The sequence below is a fragment of the Podarcis bocagei genome (assembly GCF_964188305.1).
Source record: "Podarcis bocagei genome assembly, chromosome: 6".
In the NCBI taxonomy this organism is placed as follows: Eukaryota; Metazoa; Chordata; class Lepidosauria; order Squamata; family Lacertidae; genus Podarcis; species Podarcis bocagei.
The window spans coordinates 39,571,012-39,588,085 of record NC_138130.1 but is presented as its reverse complement, the minus strand read 5'-3'; the positions used below and the strand labels follow the sequence as shown (position 1 = coordinate 39,588,085).

General features: G+C 42.4%; 1 protein-coding gene across 4 annotated transcripts in view; it reads right to left on the bottom strand.

The window, feature by feature from the left end:
• FRMPD4 (FERM and PDZ domain containing 4) overlaps nucleotides 1–17,074 on the bottom strand; it is a 204,125-nt gene that overhangs the window by 35,841 nt on the left and 151,210 nt on the right. The gene's annotated exons all lie outside the window — the stretch shown is intronic.

Genomic DNA, 17,074 nt, shown 5'->3' with positions numbered 1-17,074 from the left:
GTTCATTTGTTGCATCTTATGCTATCTTTAACATGACATAAAAGTCACTTCTGGGAACCTAGTGGAATCTAATGAACGTTTAGCACTAATTTCCATGTTCATTGTTTCCATAGAAAAATCTGCTTGCAACCCCCTTAACTCAGAAAACTGCGGGAGTTTTATGCTGATGAAATTTCAGGTGGTATGCAGTTTCTCCAGCCATTTATGGCAGTATATTGATTTTAAAAAGGCCACAGTTCCATAACACAACAAGATATTGCAGTTTAAAGGAACATTAGAAATCAAGACAGAAGCACAAGCATTATAACCAGTAAACCCCATGTCTTAATGCAGCCGGAGAGGGGGGCGGGGAAAGCAGCAAAGAAGAAGAAAGTAAATATTACTAATTATAGTGGCTTTTAAGGTATTTCAAGCTCTCCCCACTTCTTGCAGTCCACAGACAAACAGACCAACATCTGATAAAGCCAGATTGACAGCAAAACAAACGAACATATGTACATAAATATAGGAGTCAAAAGTAGTATCAGAATTAAGGCACTTTAACTTGCATCATAACAATCCAACTTGTATATTATTACTTATTTTTCTAATGAGAACCAATAGTGTCATATGCCTGTACACATATGTTATCTGGTGTTTGCTTTCAAAGTGGAACAGCCTCCCTCAGGAGGCTAAGGACTCTTCTTCTCTGGAGGTTTTTAAGTAGAGGTTGGATGGCCATCTGTTATGGATGCTTTAGCTGAGATTCCTGTATTGCAGGGGGTTGGACTAGATGACCTCTGGGTCTCTTCCAATTCTATGATTCTATGAGTCAACACTTAGGTTGCACTCCTAATGCTCAATTTTCTTGGGAGTAAGCCCCATTAAACACTGTGGGACTGACTGCCATGCATAAACTTGCACTTTTAAAGTATGGATAAGATATTTGCAAGGCCCTGTTAGTATTTTCAGATGTTTGTAGCATGATACTTAAAAAGATGTCTTTCCTTCTTTGTGCATTTGCTGCCAGAAATGCACACCAAACATGTTTGCCGCATCAGGTGTGCAGCTGCCCTAAGAAAATGTGTTTGCACATAGTCAAAGGTAATTTTGGGTCACACAAGGATAGACTCAGGCATTCAAATCCTTCAGCATCCTCTAAAGGCTAAGAGGAAAGATTCTGAGAAAACCACAGTCATTATCATCTACTTATAATTAATTTAAAGTAATTAATTGATAGCTTTCTGAAAAGTTGAACCAGTACATTGGGTAAAGCAGCAAAATGGGACACAGAGATTGCAAAAAGCCTGTGCTGGAGCATTCAAAGCTTTTGCTGAGGAACTCTTATGAAGTGTTAATCTTATTGAGTATCTCAGAAACACATAGATAAATGCATATTTGTTTGCCATGTAAACACCCTCAAAGCCAATATTTGTTTTATTACATCAAGGGGCTGTTTTTCTTTTTAACATTTGGGAAAGGTTAGTTGCCACTTGATGGTGATGAACTTGAGTTTCTGTTGGCTCCCCCGATTTCCAATGCAATTAATTGCCTGCTTCTGAGATTTATTGCCGGGTTGACTGAAGTGCAACTAATTTGCATGCCAGTGCTGCTCAGTTGGAAAAACAAAATAAATCACCACCACTGCATTAGCCTGAATGAGTGCAAAGCCCAAAAGAATTTACTCATGAATAATCCAGCAGCTGAAGTAACTGGGGACTCCTGGTAAGTGGTTCCACATTTGCAACTTAAGTGACTGGTCTTAAAACACTATTGATCTCTCCATCCCATTCAGTCTGGAACAACTCCGCGAAAAGCAACCATGTGTCAGGAAAGCATTCTAGTAGCAGCTCTTCCTTAAGGAACATGACACACACTCTGTCTCCCCATTCCCACCCAAGGGACAAAGTCTTTTTCAGTCTTTTCAGCCAGAGTGGAAGGGAAAGAAAAGGTATTGGTCCCTGTAACTTTAGAGAGAGGAAACAAAAATTCAGAGAAAGGCCCATTTGTGAGCAGCTCTTTGGCTAAAAGGGAGGCTTTCAATGCGACACTGTCAGGATGGAAAAAATGTACTTGAAGATTTTGTGGTAGTTGTGTACTGGATGAAATCATTGTATTGCCGTGCTGCTTTGTGTAGCTCTTTGGACAAAGAGAGAATAACCCTACCCTTTTATATAGCTGCGGAGTGAAATATTCACTTGGAGGTTTATAGGATGCCTCGTCTGTGGTTATCTTTGTCACAGCAGCTTGTGAAATCATGCAGCTGGTTAGGATAGGCAAACATGCTCAAGTGTGACAGGTTATCATGGGCTGATCAGTGGATGGACAATTTATTTCAAAAGCGAAGAATGTTGTAGGGCTGAGAGACATAAACTCATGAGGCACCACCAGAGTTCACCGTAAGGCCACCAATGCTATACTTGTCATTTTTCAAACCCAGGATAACTATAACACAATTGGATATTCCTGTTTTACAAGCTATTCTTGAATGATTAAGGCTTGAGAAATACATCTCCTGCCTCAGTCAGTCAATACAGTGAACCTTGCACCCAATTTTATTAAGAACCACAGCAAATGCTATTAATTTCTGCCCTAGAACTCAAGAAGCAAAACCTCCTTTTGCTGGTGTTTCCATGCCTTTGCTAGCTATGCCTCCCTAGATACAGGCATAGCGGTGTAAATGTATATTCCACCCTGAACAAAGGCAGATTTGAAAAGAAACCAGAGGTCATAAAGTGGCTTTAGTTAATATGCTCTTTGTGTAGCTAACAAAGAATCCAGATGCTAATAACCAGATTTTCTTTATTTCCAGAGAATTAACACTTGCTTAAGAACAGCAACAACCTGAATGAGGATTTTTCTAAGAGTAGGGGGATTTCAGGGCCATCCACTTTACATTTACGGTGCATTCCGCTTGGACTGTATTTGGCAGTTCTACCCAGTTTCATAGAGATACTTAACATGCAAGAAATGTGGAACATAAAGGTGAACAGAAGTATTAGATGATGGAACATTACAAAGGTCAAAGCAGTATTGCTAAGTATTATCTGTCTCGGACTACATGAAGCATGGGAATTCTAATATAAAATTTGCCATTGACTTTGTCTGTGAACTTGCAGGTGCAGAGGTCTCCCCCCTTTCTACTTATTCAGTGGAGAAGGAAAGAAAGAAATTTGGAGAAGAATGTCCCTGCATGGAGATGAAATATGAAACAGCTGACCCTGAATCATATTCTGATGACAAATGACTTATGAGACTTTAGTGGGATAGAAGGTCTGATCCTAACAGAAGGCACTAGAAAATATGAAGGGCATTGATGGGTATTGGCCACCACAGAACAAGAATCCAATCTTTATGGGTCAGAAAAGACAGACAGAATAGATAAGGCTGTTGGCAATGCAACGGGAGATAATTCCATGTGTTACTTAGAGTTCATTCTCTTAAAGTTAAAATGATCTAGCCAAGAGGGGACAGGTGACAGGTGCTCAGCAGCCAAGCAGAGTGGCATGATCTATATTGAGGTAGCATGTGTTCTGACTGGCTGTGTTGTTCTGATGGAGTTTTGCTCTGTACGTTTGGTCAAATGACACCCTGCTATGTACAAGGCCTAAAATAAGAAAGGCAAAAACCTTTCTCTATTCCTTTCTCTTCAAATTATTCTTTGTTTTTGTTCAGTTTTCTTAGGAAAGCCTTCTCGAGACTTTTATCTCTAGATTCAGATTGCATTACTTAAGTGGCTTTGCTCACAAAAGACAGGGTCAAGCAAGGAACTATGTGTGTGAGAGGGGATATACAGACTTCAGGGATAATTTCACGATGCAAATTCAGTATGACACATTGCACAGGAGACAACATCTTTCTCTAGAGAGCTTGACATTTACAGGCAATCTTAATCAGAGAATGAAGTTAGAGAACAAACATAAAATTTATTTGCATGATATAAATACTAATTATTATAAAAATATGCAGAGGGCCTTTTCGGTAGTAACACTCCAGTTATGGAATAGCCTCCACAGAGAGGCTTTCCTGGTATCTTCTTTATTATATTTTTGGCACCAAGTACAGACCTTTTCTTATTCATCCAGGCATTTGAACGGTATTTTAAACCACTCTGGGGCTGTAGCTGCTTAGTGTAGTTTTGATCTGAGCTGTGAACTATTTATGTTGCTTCTGTTGCGAGGAAATTTTCATTGCCTTTTATTGTTGATTTTAATTACTATAAATTGCATTTTTAAAAATATTGCCTGTTTGTAAGCCGCTTCAGGGAATATTTGTTGCTGGGTGGCCCTACAAATCGAATAACTAAATGGCAAATTATTCACTGAAATGCACCTAAAACTTTCATAACACCCCTCAAGAGCACAAAACAAAACTAATCCTTTTAGACATTATATGAAAAGAGAAGGCAAGAAATTATGTATCTAGAGATTAAAGTAAAAGGCTGGAAGGAACCTCAGTCTGTTTGGTCCATGCTTTTCAGTCACCAGCCTAGTTTTCTTGAACTCCATGTTCCTTTGCAATCTCTGCATGCACACACAAAAGTGGCCAACAAATGAAAAAGATTTCTAAAAGCAATAGATGATATTGATTCATTGCACAAAGGAACTAATTTTGAAATGTAAGAATCTTGCCCACCATAATGCCAAATAACCAAATTTCCTATTGAACCAAAATGAAGTTAGCATTGATCCCTCCTAAATAACCTGATGGTACAAAGCTGTTTTAGTTGCTATGGGACAAACAGAGACTTAACATTGGCATGCAAAAAAAGAGAACAAAGGGTCCTACTCTTGGTAAGTAGAGCAAAGCTTCTGGGCTCTGGTTACTTGACATGAAAAAATAACAACACTACAATCCTTGGCTCAACACCTACATCAGCACCAGCTTCTGGATCATTCAAATGAACCTTATGAAGCCAGTTGTTTCGCAGCAGGGACCAGTAACTATTGTTGATGACTAGTGTGGAACTCAGCTTCTTAACCACAGACCTGATATCAATCATTTTATGCTAGCAATCCATTTCATAATATTTCATAATATTTTCTACTGTCTTTCTCCCTTACTCCCAACAACTGACTGTACACTATTATTTAAAGCAGGGGTCAGCAAACTTTTTCAGCAGGGCGATAGTCCACTGTTCCTCAGACCTTGGGGGGGGGGGGTGGACTATATTTTGGAAAAAATAATGAACAATTCCTATGCCCCACAAATAACCCAGAGATGCATTTTAAATAAAAGCACACATTATACTCATGTAAAAACACGCTGATTCCCGGACCGTCCACGGGCCAGATTTAGAAGGTGATTGGTCTGGATCCAGCCCCCGGGCCTTAGTTTGCCTACCCATGATTTAAAGCAATAGGCTTGTGAACAGCTATTTGCTATGAATGGATTATTTATGTTTAGACTGAGTATATCCTTGATTGAGTTATGATACAGATTAATAGTAGCAATCATGAACTTTGATTACCAGATGTAGGGGAGAAACAACAGAGATTGTGGTACATAAAGTTTTAGTATGCCATAAACACCACAGCACCATTGATTTACATCTAAGTGCTAACATTTATTCCTAATATTGAGGGATGGAGCCAGGTTTGAGAGAACCCTTGGCAAAGTGGGACCCTTCCTACATTAATGAGCCCTGGCGGTCTTATCTTACAGCAACAGCAGGCAAATTACCGTATTTTTTGCTCTATAAGACTCACTTTTCCCCTCCTAAAAGGTAAGGGGAAATGTGTGTGCGTCTTATGGAGTGAATGCAGGCTGCACAGCTATCACAGAAGCCAGAACAGCAAGAGAGATTGCTGATTTCACTGCGCAGCGATCCCTCTTGCTGTTTTGGCTTCCTAGATTCAGAACATTTTTTTTCTTGTTTTCCTCCTCCAAAAATTAGGTGCGTCTTGTGGTCTGGTGCGTCATATAGAGCGAAAAATATGGTGGGTCTCGTCCAAACTTCTGCTTGTCCATGCCTAGAAAGCATGGGTCTGAGCAGTTTTGCCTTTGCCCCACTGCTTTCCTCCAGAAAACCCACTCCTTAGTGCTAAATCAGATGAAATGTCAATCCAGATAAAATTGACGTATGCTCCAATTAGCAGTAAAGAGCGGGTTTCCCTGGTGGAAAGCAGTGGGGCAAGTGGCAGTATGGATGAGCCCTTAAGCAGAATTCTGGAGAAGGGCTGAATGGCTTGGATTCACCACTTGAATCTCCTGCAATGTCCCAGAATGATTCTTCTGGGGCATTGTGGAAAATCTAAATGGCAGCTCCCAGCGCCAGGTACTTTGTAAAAGGAGATCCTAAGCAAGGCATGAAAAATGAGCCCTGTAGCTGCCCAAGGATACAGTGCTTTGAATTCCTTTGGGTAAGAAAGTGCCGGATCCTTATGGTCTATTAGTAATAGTTGCTTTATTAACAAATACGCAAGCAGAGCATAAGAAAAGGCGTGCTGATTTTAATAGTTCATCAAGGGCCTAACAGAAGAAGAAGAAGAAGAAGAAGAAGAAGAAGAAGAAGAAGAAGAAGAAGAAGAAGAAGAAGAAACAACCTTCATTCCAGAGCCAAACACTGCAATCCATTGTCAGATGGAATAAATCAGATGATTCCGCCCAGCAAAGGAACTTGCTGGCTCAAAGGGTACAGATTAAAAATAGACATTAGAACAGAGTCAGATCACAGGAAGTAGAACAACCAGCCCCTTGATCCCATCTAATCTCTTATCTCAATGCCACCTTATCTACATTGTTCAAAAACGTCTCTATCATTTCATTATAAAGAACTCGAATCTAAGTGTTGGGGGTGCTGAGCTGAGATGGCCCAACTGCCTCTTGCTTGTTCAAAGCAGAATAAACATGTCCTAATTATTTGCAATGAGAAGCAGGGTCATCCTAGGGGAGAAACAGGTCCCGAGACAAATCATTGTATGGGCCCCCCTGGGGCCTTTATATCAATCCCCTCCTCATACTGATGGCAAAGGAAGGAGCCCTCCTCCCCACAGCTTTCTTCTTCTTCTTCTTCTGCTGCTGCTGCTTCTTGACACACCCCTCTCTCTATCCACCCCCAGCTTACATTTTTCTATTTTGCCACTGATATATCAGTGATGTGCCTCTAAGACCCTTGGCCTCCACATCCTCCCTTCATTGCCTTGCTTTAAGATGAGAGGAGGTGGAGAGCCTCAGCAGGTGAGTGGAAAGGTGGCAGGAAAGGCAGGACAGCAGGTTGTGGCCGCTGGAACCAGGTGCTTCCCATCCTCAAATGTGCAGGACTGGAATAGTCACCTCTGTTTTCACACCCCAGCCCTGCAGGGACAGCCTTGCCAAAAGGGTAATGCGTTTGTTAATTAAAATATTTATATTATGCCTTTCAGATCCTCATCCCCACCTTCCAGCAGCCCACAATATTAATTACAGTTTTTTTATAACCAGGGCTATTCTTCAGCTGGAACTCACCTAAGCTACTTTGTATTTAGGCACAACTTGTGATTTTGCCCCAGAAGGAAGACAGAAACAGCCTAAGCTGCGTAAGTACCAAATTTACAGATATCTGGACTAGGGAAGGGATAGAGCTTAGCACTTAAGCATATGTTTTGCAGAAAGAAGTCCTGCTTTCAAACCCTTGTGCAGGCAAGGGGAACCTGTTTCAGCCCAAATGTTGCATTCCTGTCTGGACAACCTTGGGGGGATTCAGGACAGATAAAAGAAAGTACTTTTCCCACACGCTACATGGTTGAATTCATTCCCTCAGGAGGCAGCGATGGCTACCATCTTGGGTAGCTTTAAAGGAGGATTCAAAGGAGACAAATTCAATGCTTTTTTCTGGGGGGCGGGGTACGCATACCCCTAAACATTTTGTGAATCTACGTTTGGCCTCATTGAGGGGCAGTATTTCAATATGAGTAGGAAAATGAGAGTACCCCTAAACATTTTTTAAGAAAAAAAGCACTGGACAAATTCATGGGGAATACATGTACCTCAGGTTACATACGCTTCAGGTTACAGACTCCGCTAACCCAGAAATAGTGCTTCAGGTTAAGAACTTTGCTTCAGGATGAGAACAGAAATCGTGCTCCGGCAGCGCGGGAGCAGCGGGAGGCCCCATTAGCTAAAGTGGTGCTTCAGGTTAAGAACAGTTTCAAGTTAAGTACAGACCTCTGGAACGAATTAAGTACTTAACCTGAGGTACCACTGTACAGCTATCTAACCATGATGGCTATGTTCTGCCTCCACAGCTGAAGGCAACATGCTTATGAAGACCCATGGCTGGAAACCACAGGAGGGGAAAGTCATGTTAGTGGGTTTCCCATAGGCATTTGATTGGCCCCAGTGAGAACACGATGCTGGCCTAGATGGGCCACTGGCCTGATCCCACAAGCTCAGGTTCTTACGTTCTTAACAGTCTGGCTTGGTATATGGCAGCTTCGTATCTATTACCTACATATTTATTTTTACAAAAACAAAATGAAGGAAGTGGGTTAGTTAATCTCCTACTTTGTCACCCCATAAAGCTTTTCAAGCTCAGGAATTCTTCAAAGCTTTAAGATGCAAACTGCCCTGAGGCCTGCAGGTATAGGGCAGTATGCAAAGTTTAGTAATAATGATGATGATGAAGATGAAGATGAAGATGATGATGTCTTTCCTACAGACAGACCTCATCATGAGATGTTCCGTTTCCTAGATTATCAACATACATAGCATTAGAGAAAGTCAAGGAGAGTTGCCAAGTTAGGAAAGAAAATTTTCATTTCAAAAAATGAGTGAGTTTTTCAGGTGTCAAATGCTTTGGAAATCTTCTCCTATGGATTGCCAACACACACACACACACACACACACACACACACACACACTCACGTAAAGTTTTATGTTTCCCTTCATCTCCAGCATAGAGTGCAAGCCAATATAAGAGAAGGTAGGATCGGCTCTCAGTTGACTTAAAGGTCAACTGAATGAGGGCAGAAAGCTCTCAGAAAATCAACCATCTATTATGGCCACGGAGAAAACTCCATTAAAACTAGAAAATGTGCTGGTTTCTTGATGTACTTTGAGGAGATAAACAACCAGATCCATAAACCACCTGAGGCATTCCCTAACTAAGGTCACACCCAGAAGCGGAGGATGTGTTAGTTCAACATATGAGACCAAGCACTATGTAATTTAACTCTTAATTCACATTACACCAACAAGGCCCCCCCCTTCTAATTCTTGGAATAGCCAGGCTAGCTTTCTGGTGAGGTGATCATCTGAATGATGGGCCATTAAGGGGAACAAAGGAAGTGGATTTGTGCAAGACAGCAAATGGGTGGGGTGCCCCTCTCTCCCAGCTCATGGGTACGGTAATTAGAAAGACAAAGTTGAGAGCTGAGAATTGGAGTGATGTGAGCTAGAAGCAAAGGAGCAAGCTGGGGAGATAGAAACAGAGCATTTTTTAATTTCTATTTGAATCCAAGGCTGTGGCTGAGGGCAAAGCAAAGCCCTCTTGGGGTGCTAAAGCTATGAACCCCTCCACCATAGGCTCAGGCTGTAGATATGCGTAAATAAACCATACAGACATCACAGACTCTATGGAACCTCATTCCATGGGTAAGTGCCTGGAACTCCTGGAATCCCGCACTGCTCTGAGATTGGGGTGATGCTCAACAATATTATTCCAGTAATACAGATGTCTAGGTAGACCAAAAGAAAACATTTTATCTGTGGCTACACACCACCCTAAACAATGAAGGAATGGCATTTAGCATAATATTTTATCAGAACTTTGGAAAGCTGTAGCTTTCTGAGAGACAAACTCTATGGGAACTTTTAACCCCTTCCCTCAATGTAAATGTCCCTGAAAATAATTCAGAACCACAGCAGTTAGAGGAAATGGGTAAAACTTCCCCAAGCCTGGTAGATGAAGGGAATGCAGTGGATGTAGCCTACCTTGATTTCAGCAAGGCATTTGACAAGGTGCCCCATGATATTCTTGTAAAGAAACTGGTAAAATGCGGTCTTGACTATGCTACGACTCAGTGGATTTGTAACTGGCTGACTGACCGAACCCAAAGAGTGCTCATCAATGGTTCCTCTTCATCCTGGAGAAGAGTGACTAGTGGGGTGCCACAGGGTTCTGTCTTGGGCCCGGTCTTATTCAACATCTTTATCAACGACTTGGATGATGGACTCAAGGGCATCCTAATCAAATTTGCAGATGACACCAAACTGGGAGGGGTGGCTAACACCCCAGAGGACAGGATCACACTTCAAAACGACCTTGACAGATTAGAGAACTGGGCCAAAACAAACAAGATGAATTTTAACAGGGAGAAATGTAAAGTATTGTACTTGGGCAAAAAAAATGAGAGGCACAAATACAAGATGGGTGACACCTGGCTTGAGAGCAGTACATGTGAAAAGGATCTAGGAGTCTTGGTTGACCACAAACTTGACATGAGCCAACAGTGTGACGCGGCAGCTAAAAAAGCCAATGCAATTCTGGGCTGCATCAATAGGAGTATAGCATCTAGATCAAGGGAAGTAATAGTGCCACTGTATTCTGCTCTGGTCAGACCTCACCTGGAGTACTGTGTCCAGTTCTGGGCACCACAATTCAAGAAGGACACTGACAAACTGGAACGTGTCCAGAGGAGGGCAACCAAAATGGTCAAAGGCCTGGAAACGATGCCTTATGAGGAACGGCTAAGGGAGCTGGGCATGTTTAGCCTGGAGAAGAGGAGGTTAAGGGGTGATATGATAGCCATGTTCAAATATATAAAAGGATGTCACATAGAGGAGGGAGAAAGGTTGTTTTCTGCTGCTCCAGAGAAGCGGACACGGAGCAATGGATCCAAACTACAAGAAAGAAGATTCCACCTAAACATTAGGAAGAACTTCCTGACAGTAAGAGCTGTTCGACAGTGGAATTTGCTGCCAAGGAGTGTGGTGGAGTCTCCTACTTTGGAGGTCTTTAAGCAGAGGCTTGACAACCATATGTCAGGAGTGCTCTGATGGTGTTTCCTGCTTGGCAGGGGGTTGGACTCGATGGCCCTTGTGGTCTCTTCCAACTCTATGATTCTATGATTCTATGATCTAGGGTCCTAATCTGGATTAGGCCCACTCTGCCTCCAACTGGCTTTGTAAGAGCCATTTATGCAATTGCTAATTGTGCAGATGGCATCCCTTCTAGTTTCGATCTGAGAATATCCTGATGTTAAGACTGGCTGGCTTGTGGCAGGTTTTACGAGTTTTCGTTTGATGCATTAAAAAACCCTTCAAAGGCCATTTGACCATACATGACAGCGAGGTAAGTGCACACACCACAGGCAACATTGCCTCTTTCAGATCACCTTCAAGCCTCTGAAACAGCTACCGTCTGTCTCCTTTCTAAGTTCTGCATATTCTTCCACGGTTAAATCCAGCTATTTCTGTGAGTATCTGACAAATGCAGGGGACACATGCTGTTTGCCTTGAGCCAAATGGTGCACAGCTCTCCTCTTTCCTCTCTTTTGCACTAATTAACCTATTTCCTTTTTTCTGTATTAATTAAAAACTGGCTCTTTTGGCAAAATATGTATTAACTTTAGATTACTGAATTTTTCCTCTTTTTAATGAAACCTCTCTTTTTTGGCTATTTCCCACATTTGAGAATAATTTTCAAAATCAAGGCTAGTTAAAGAAATAATAGCTTCCCCCTCCTCCCAGGCCTTTAGAATTCTCTGCAGCTTGCTCAGGCTGAACTTTCCTGTATAATTAGTAAAGTTAAAGGACCCCGGATGGTTAAGTCCAGTCAAAGGTGACTATGGGGGTGTGGCACTCATTCCGCTTCAGGCCAAGGGAGCCGGCGTTTGTCCACAGACAGCGTTCCAGGTCATGTGGCCAGCATGACTAAACTGCTTCTGGCGCAATGGGACACCATGACGGAAGGCGCACGGAAACGCCATTTACCTTCCCTCTGCAGTGGTATCTATTTATCTACTTGCACTTTTGTGTGCTTTTGAACTGCTAGATTGGCAGAAGCTGGAACAGAGCAATGGGTGCTCACCCCATCCTGCAGATTTGAACTGCCGACCTTCTGATCGGCAAGCCCAAGAGGCTCGGTGGTTCAGACCACAGTGCCACCCACACCCCCTTGTATACTTAATACTGACATAGATACTACTACAATCAATGCATTAACACGAATCAGCAGCTGTTCTAGGTTGCATCAACAGAAGTATAGTGTCCCAATTAAGGGAAGTAATAGTCCTGCTGTATTCTGCCATGGTCAGACCACACTTGGAGTACTGTGTCCAGTTCTTGGCACCACAACTTAAGAAGGATATTGACAAGCTGGAATGTGTGCAGGGAAGGTGACCAAGATGCTAAAGGGTCTGGAAGAAGAACAGTGGAGCGAACTGGGTATGTTTAGCTTCTAAAGAGGAGACTGAGAAGAAATACCACAGCCATCTTCAAAAATCTAAAGGGCTGTTACATGGAGGACGGTGCTAGCTTGTTTTCTCCAGCTCCAGAGGCTAGGACCTGAAACAATGGATTCAAGTTATAAGAAAGATAATTTTGCCTAAACATCAGGAAGAACTTTCTTACAGATAGGTAGCCGTGTTGGTCTGCCATAGTCAAAATAAAAAAATTCCTTCCAGTAGCACCTTAAAGACCAACTAAGTTAGTTCTTGGTATGAGCTTTCGCATGCACACGAAAGCTCATACCAAGAACTAACTTAGTTGGTCTTTAAGGTGCTACTGGAAGGAATTTTTTTATTTTAACTTTCTTACAGTAAGAGCTGTTCGCCAAAGAACAGACTCCCATAAGAGGTAGTGGGCTCTCTTTCCTTGGAGGCTTTCAAGCAGAAGTTGGATGGCCATCTGTCATGCATGATCTACTTGAGATTCCTGCCTTGCCAGGAGGTGGATGACATGACCCTTATTCAATGATTCTATGAAATCTTTTAGTCACTATTTTCAAAAGTTTCACTAATACTCTAAAAAAGTATGGAATTTATGTCAGTTGATTGCCCAAATCAGATTTGTTCCTTTGCTTATTATAAACTTACAAGCTATATCAAAGAACTACACAAATACCACGGTATCTACTATCTTTAGGTACCTAAGAGCTTTCACACAATTCTATGCAGTCAAAGGAAATAATAGACTTTCAGCATCCTGTGAAACCTCATGTGTTCAGCAACAAGCACAATTAGTGTCAAATAAATCCATGTTTATGATTCAAATGCAGACTCCAGGTTCTTTAGTTGTTTGGGAAAACAACACAGAGAACCATAGGGATATATGCTAAACAATGTGACAATTTGTTTTAGAGGAGTGTTACTCACTTTTCTCGTGTATGAAATAAAACTGACAGCACAGAGATTCAAATGAGAAATCAAAATGTTCTCAACTGTGCCACATTAGCAATTAGAATATGTTGCGGCAAACTGGGGAAAATTGAAAACTTTCTTAAAACAGTAAATTAGTCTCAGAGAGACCATTTCAGTTTCTCCCAGCAAAAAGTACTCATCCAATGATTGGTCTATAAAACATTAAGAACACTACCTTTCCTAGGGAACCAACAGGCTTGAACCAGGAACTCTGTCAGTGAGAGTCAAGTGTTTTACTCCCTGTGCCAATGGGCAGTTCTCAGGTATGAGGAACTTTTGGACTCATTTTGCTGCTATGAAGTACTATCCAGATAATGGCCAGAAAGATGTACTGCAGCCTATCAGCCCAGGCCACGTGGACCCAGGAGCCAATAGGCGACCAGCTAGTCTTATATAATTGCTGCCTCCTCAGGAAAAAAAATCAGACAGAGTAGCTGCTTCCCTTCCACTGCAATGCTGCCTTTGGAATATCAGCCACCTGTCTGCCTGTACTATACAGGGTAGACACACACACAGAGAGATTGGATTTGATATCCCGCTTTATCACTACCCGAAGGAGTCTCAAAGCGGCTAACATTCTCCTTTCCCTCCCTCCCCCACAACAAACACTCTGTGAGGTGAGTGGGGCTGAGAGACTTCAAAGAAGTGTGACTGGCCCAAGGTCACCCAGCAGCTGCTTGTGGAGGAGCGGAGACGCGAACCCGGTTCCCCAGATTACGAGTCCACTGCTCTTAACCACTACACCACACTGGCTCTAGATTGGGATCTACGAGTAGATTACTGGATTATTTTTTGTAGATCTGAAAGGCTGACTCCTGTAGTAACTCGGATATAGGCCTATACTTGAATATACAGCTCATCCAACTAGCACCTGGTATCATTCTTGAGACATTATTTTGGACCTAGCTCCACCCCTCAAACTGCTAATATGCCCATAATAGCCATAAAGTCTAAAGTTTAAGACAGATAAGGCAGAATTAGCTTTAAGTCCCCTAGCATCATAAATTTGTGGATCTCTAACTTCATTCCATCACCTCCAACAGGTCTGTCAGTCAAGTCCCCTTGGCCATTAGGTGGATGCTACACCTAATGGTCAGGGGTACCTTTACCCTTTTACACGTAATGAGTGCAGGATAGTGAGTAGTATCCTCAGCTGTCCCTGGAATCCAGCATCAGAAGCACATAGTCAAGCACTGTTTGCTCAGGATATTTGTGCAAGGAAAAACATTCACAAAGGACAAAAAGGATCACAATTTCTTTGCGTGCGTATATTACGTTATAGGATTTGGCAGCTGGTTTCAATGTTGCCTGCAGGTCTCAACAAAGCCTATGGTTTTCTATCTACAAGAGGGGAGTTTGTAGTAGAAGGAACTGCTGAACTGGTCAGAGCAGCTTGTTTGCCAGGCTAATATGCCATAGGTGGACCTGTAAGCACACTCTATTTACATGAATGAAGAGCAGGCCATGTTGCCAGAGAGTTAAATGGGTGGGCCTTCCCCTTTCTCACCTGGTCAATTGTTCAATCAACCTAGAGGCAGAAGAACAATAGCCAGGGCTAGTCCCTAGATGAGGTTGTCTGGGGCTGGAAGGTGGAAACAGAGAGTCTTGATTTTATCTCTGCGCTAAAATGATAGCTATGGCTTCCCACCTGGAAGCCTTCTGGGGAGGCAGGATTTGTTGGAGTGTTATTGCAGTGAGCCCTTCCATCTAATGCTCAAGGGCTGTCACCTGTCCTGTACAATACAGGATTGTCCTGTATTTCAATGTAAAATGCTGCATCCTGTATTGATACAGTTTTGTCCTGTATTTTGGGTCTTTTCTCTCTCTCTCTCTCTCTCTCTCTCTCTCTCTCTCTCTCTCTCTCTCTGCCAAGTTAGGGATCCTCTCCAAATGCATGTGTTTGAAAGGGTGCAGGAAAGGTCATGTATTTAAGCTCTGGGTAGCCAAGCACAGACAGATTTACAAATTCATGTGTATGTGTGCGCACGACAAATTCCAGAGGGGCCATCCTGTTAGGCTGCAATAGACTCTAACAGATTGATTTGAAGTCACTTTAGTACCAGATTGAAAACAAAAACAAAAACCCAACTGCCTTGTCCTTTATCTTGCCAGAACGAAGGTGGCAATCCTAGTTCAAGCTGTATATCTGTGTAAATGAAGCCATATATCCTACAGACACCACAGTTGCCACTGACCTTCATTCCAAGGATATCAAACCTGGGTAAGTGCTCAAACCCCTGAAGCCTCTCATTGCTTGGCGATGAGGGTGTGTGCAACAATACAAACTGAAAATCATACCTCACTCTTGGCGATTAAAGGCATAAAATTCCCTTCAGTCATTATTTTGTATTGTACACTTTGCAGCATGCTTGACATGGAATAAATTGAGCATTTTTTCGGGGGGGGGGAATGCAGAAGTCTGCTATGGTGTGTGTTGATACATACATACATACATACATACATACATACATACATACATACATATTTAAAGGTAAAGGGACCTCTGACCATTAGGTCCAGTCGTGACCGACTCTGGGGTTGTGGCTCTCATCTCACTTTATTGGCCGAGGGAGCTGGCGTACAGCTTCTGGGTCATGTGGCCAGCATGACTAAGCCGCTTCTGGCGAACCAGAGCAGTGCACGGAAACGTCGTTTACCTTCCCGCCGGAGCAGTACCTATTTATCTACTTGCACTTTGACATGCTTTTGAACTGCTAGGTTGGCAGGAGCAGGGACCGAGCAACGGGAGCTCACCCCGTTGCGGGGATTCGAACTGCTGACCTTCTGATCAGCAAGTCCTAGGCTCAGTGGTTTAACCCACAGCGCCACCCGTGTCCCACACATACATATTTAAAATCACTCTAATTCCAAACTATACCGTGATTAAGTTTAAGACACCAGAACAGGCACCACCAGCATAATAAAATCAGCAGCAGCTGCTGCTACATAGCAACACAGCAGGTTCTTTAAATAGACCTCAGCTGCTTGGCATGCACGTTACCCACTCTCCTTCTGCAGTTTAATAATATAGTAAGAATTGAGCTTGGTTTTTAGAAGCAACTTATTCCCTGTTTCTTTGCTTGTAAAAGAAGCACCTCTGCCCCTCTTGTAAAGCACAAGTCTGGTTTACAGATACTGATATAAGCAAGCCGTTTTCTTATTTTTTGTCCATGGGGGGTCATTCACCTGGGGGAAAAGAAACTCAGCAGAGCAAAACGCAAGAAGAAGGGCAGTTCAGTGTGCCAAGGAATAATGAGAGCTTACCGATGCAAACTATACTATAACACTATCTGAGCAACTGGGCTTCAAAAGGCGACGAACACTCTAATTAAGCATGGTCAGCATAACAGGAGCCCAGTAAAATGAGAAATGTGGATGAACCACAGTTCATTATTTTTTAATGAATCTACTTGGTAGTCTCTAGACCTTTAACTTCACGTTCTTCCAGAGAGAGTTTTCCTACAAGAAGGCTGATCAACATGAACCGTGATAGACTCTCAGTCAAAATTCCTACTGCAAGGCAGGAGTCAAAATGCACACATTCAAAAATATCACTTCAGATACACATTTGGACTACAGCTGGAGGATCACATTCGTAAATCTTTTGGGTCCAAAAACTACTTGCCTGTAGACACCTAAGGACAAGAGTTCCTGACCAGATGCTTCAGTGACATGCCGCTTTTCTATGATTTTTTTTAACCTGTTAAGCAGTAAATAATGTAATCATGTAATAGCCAGCAAATAGCCAATTATAT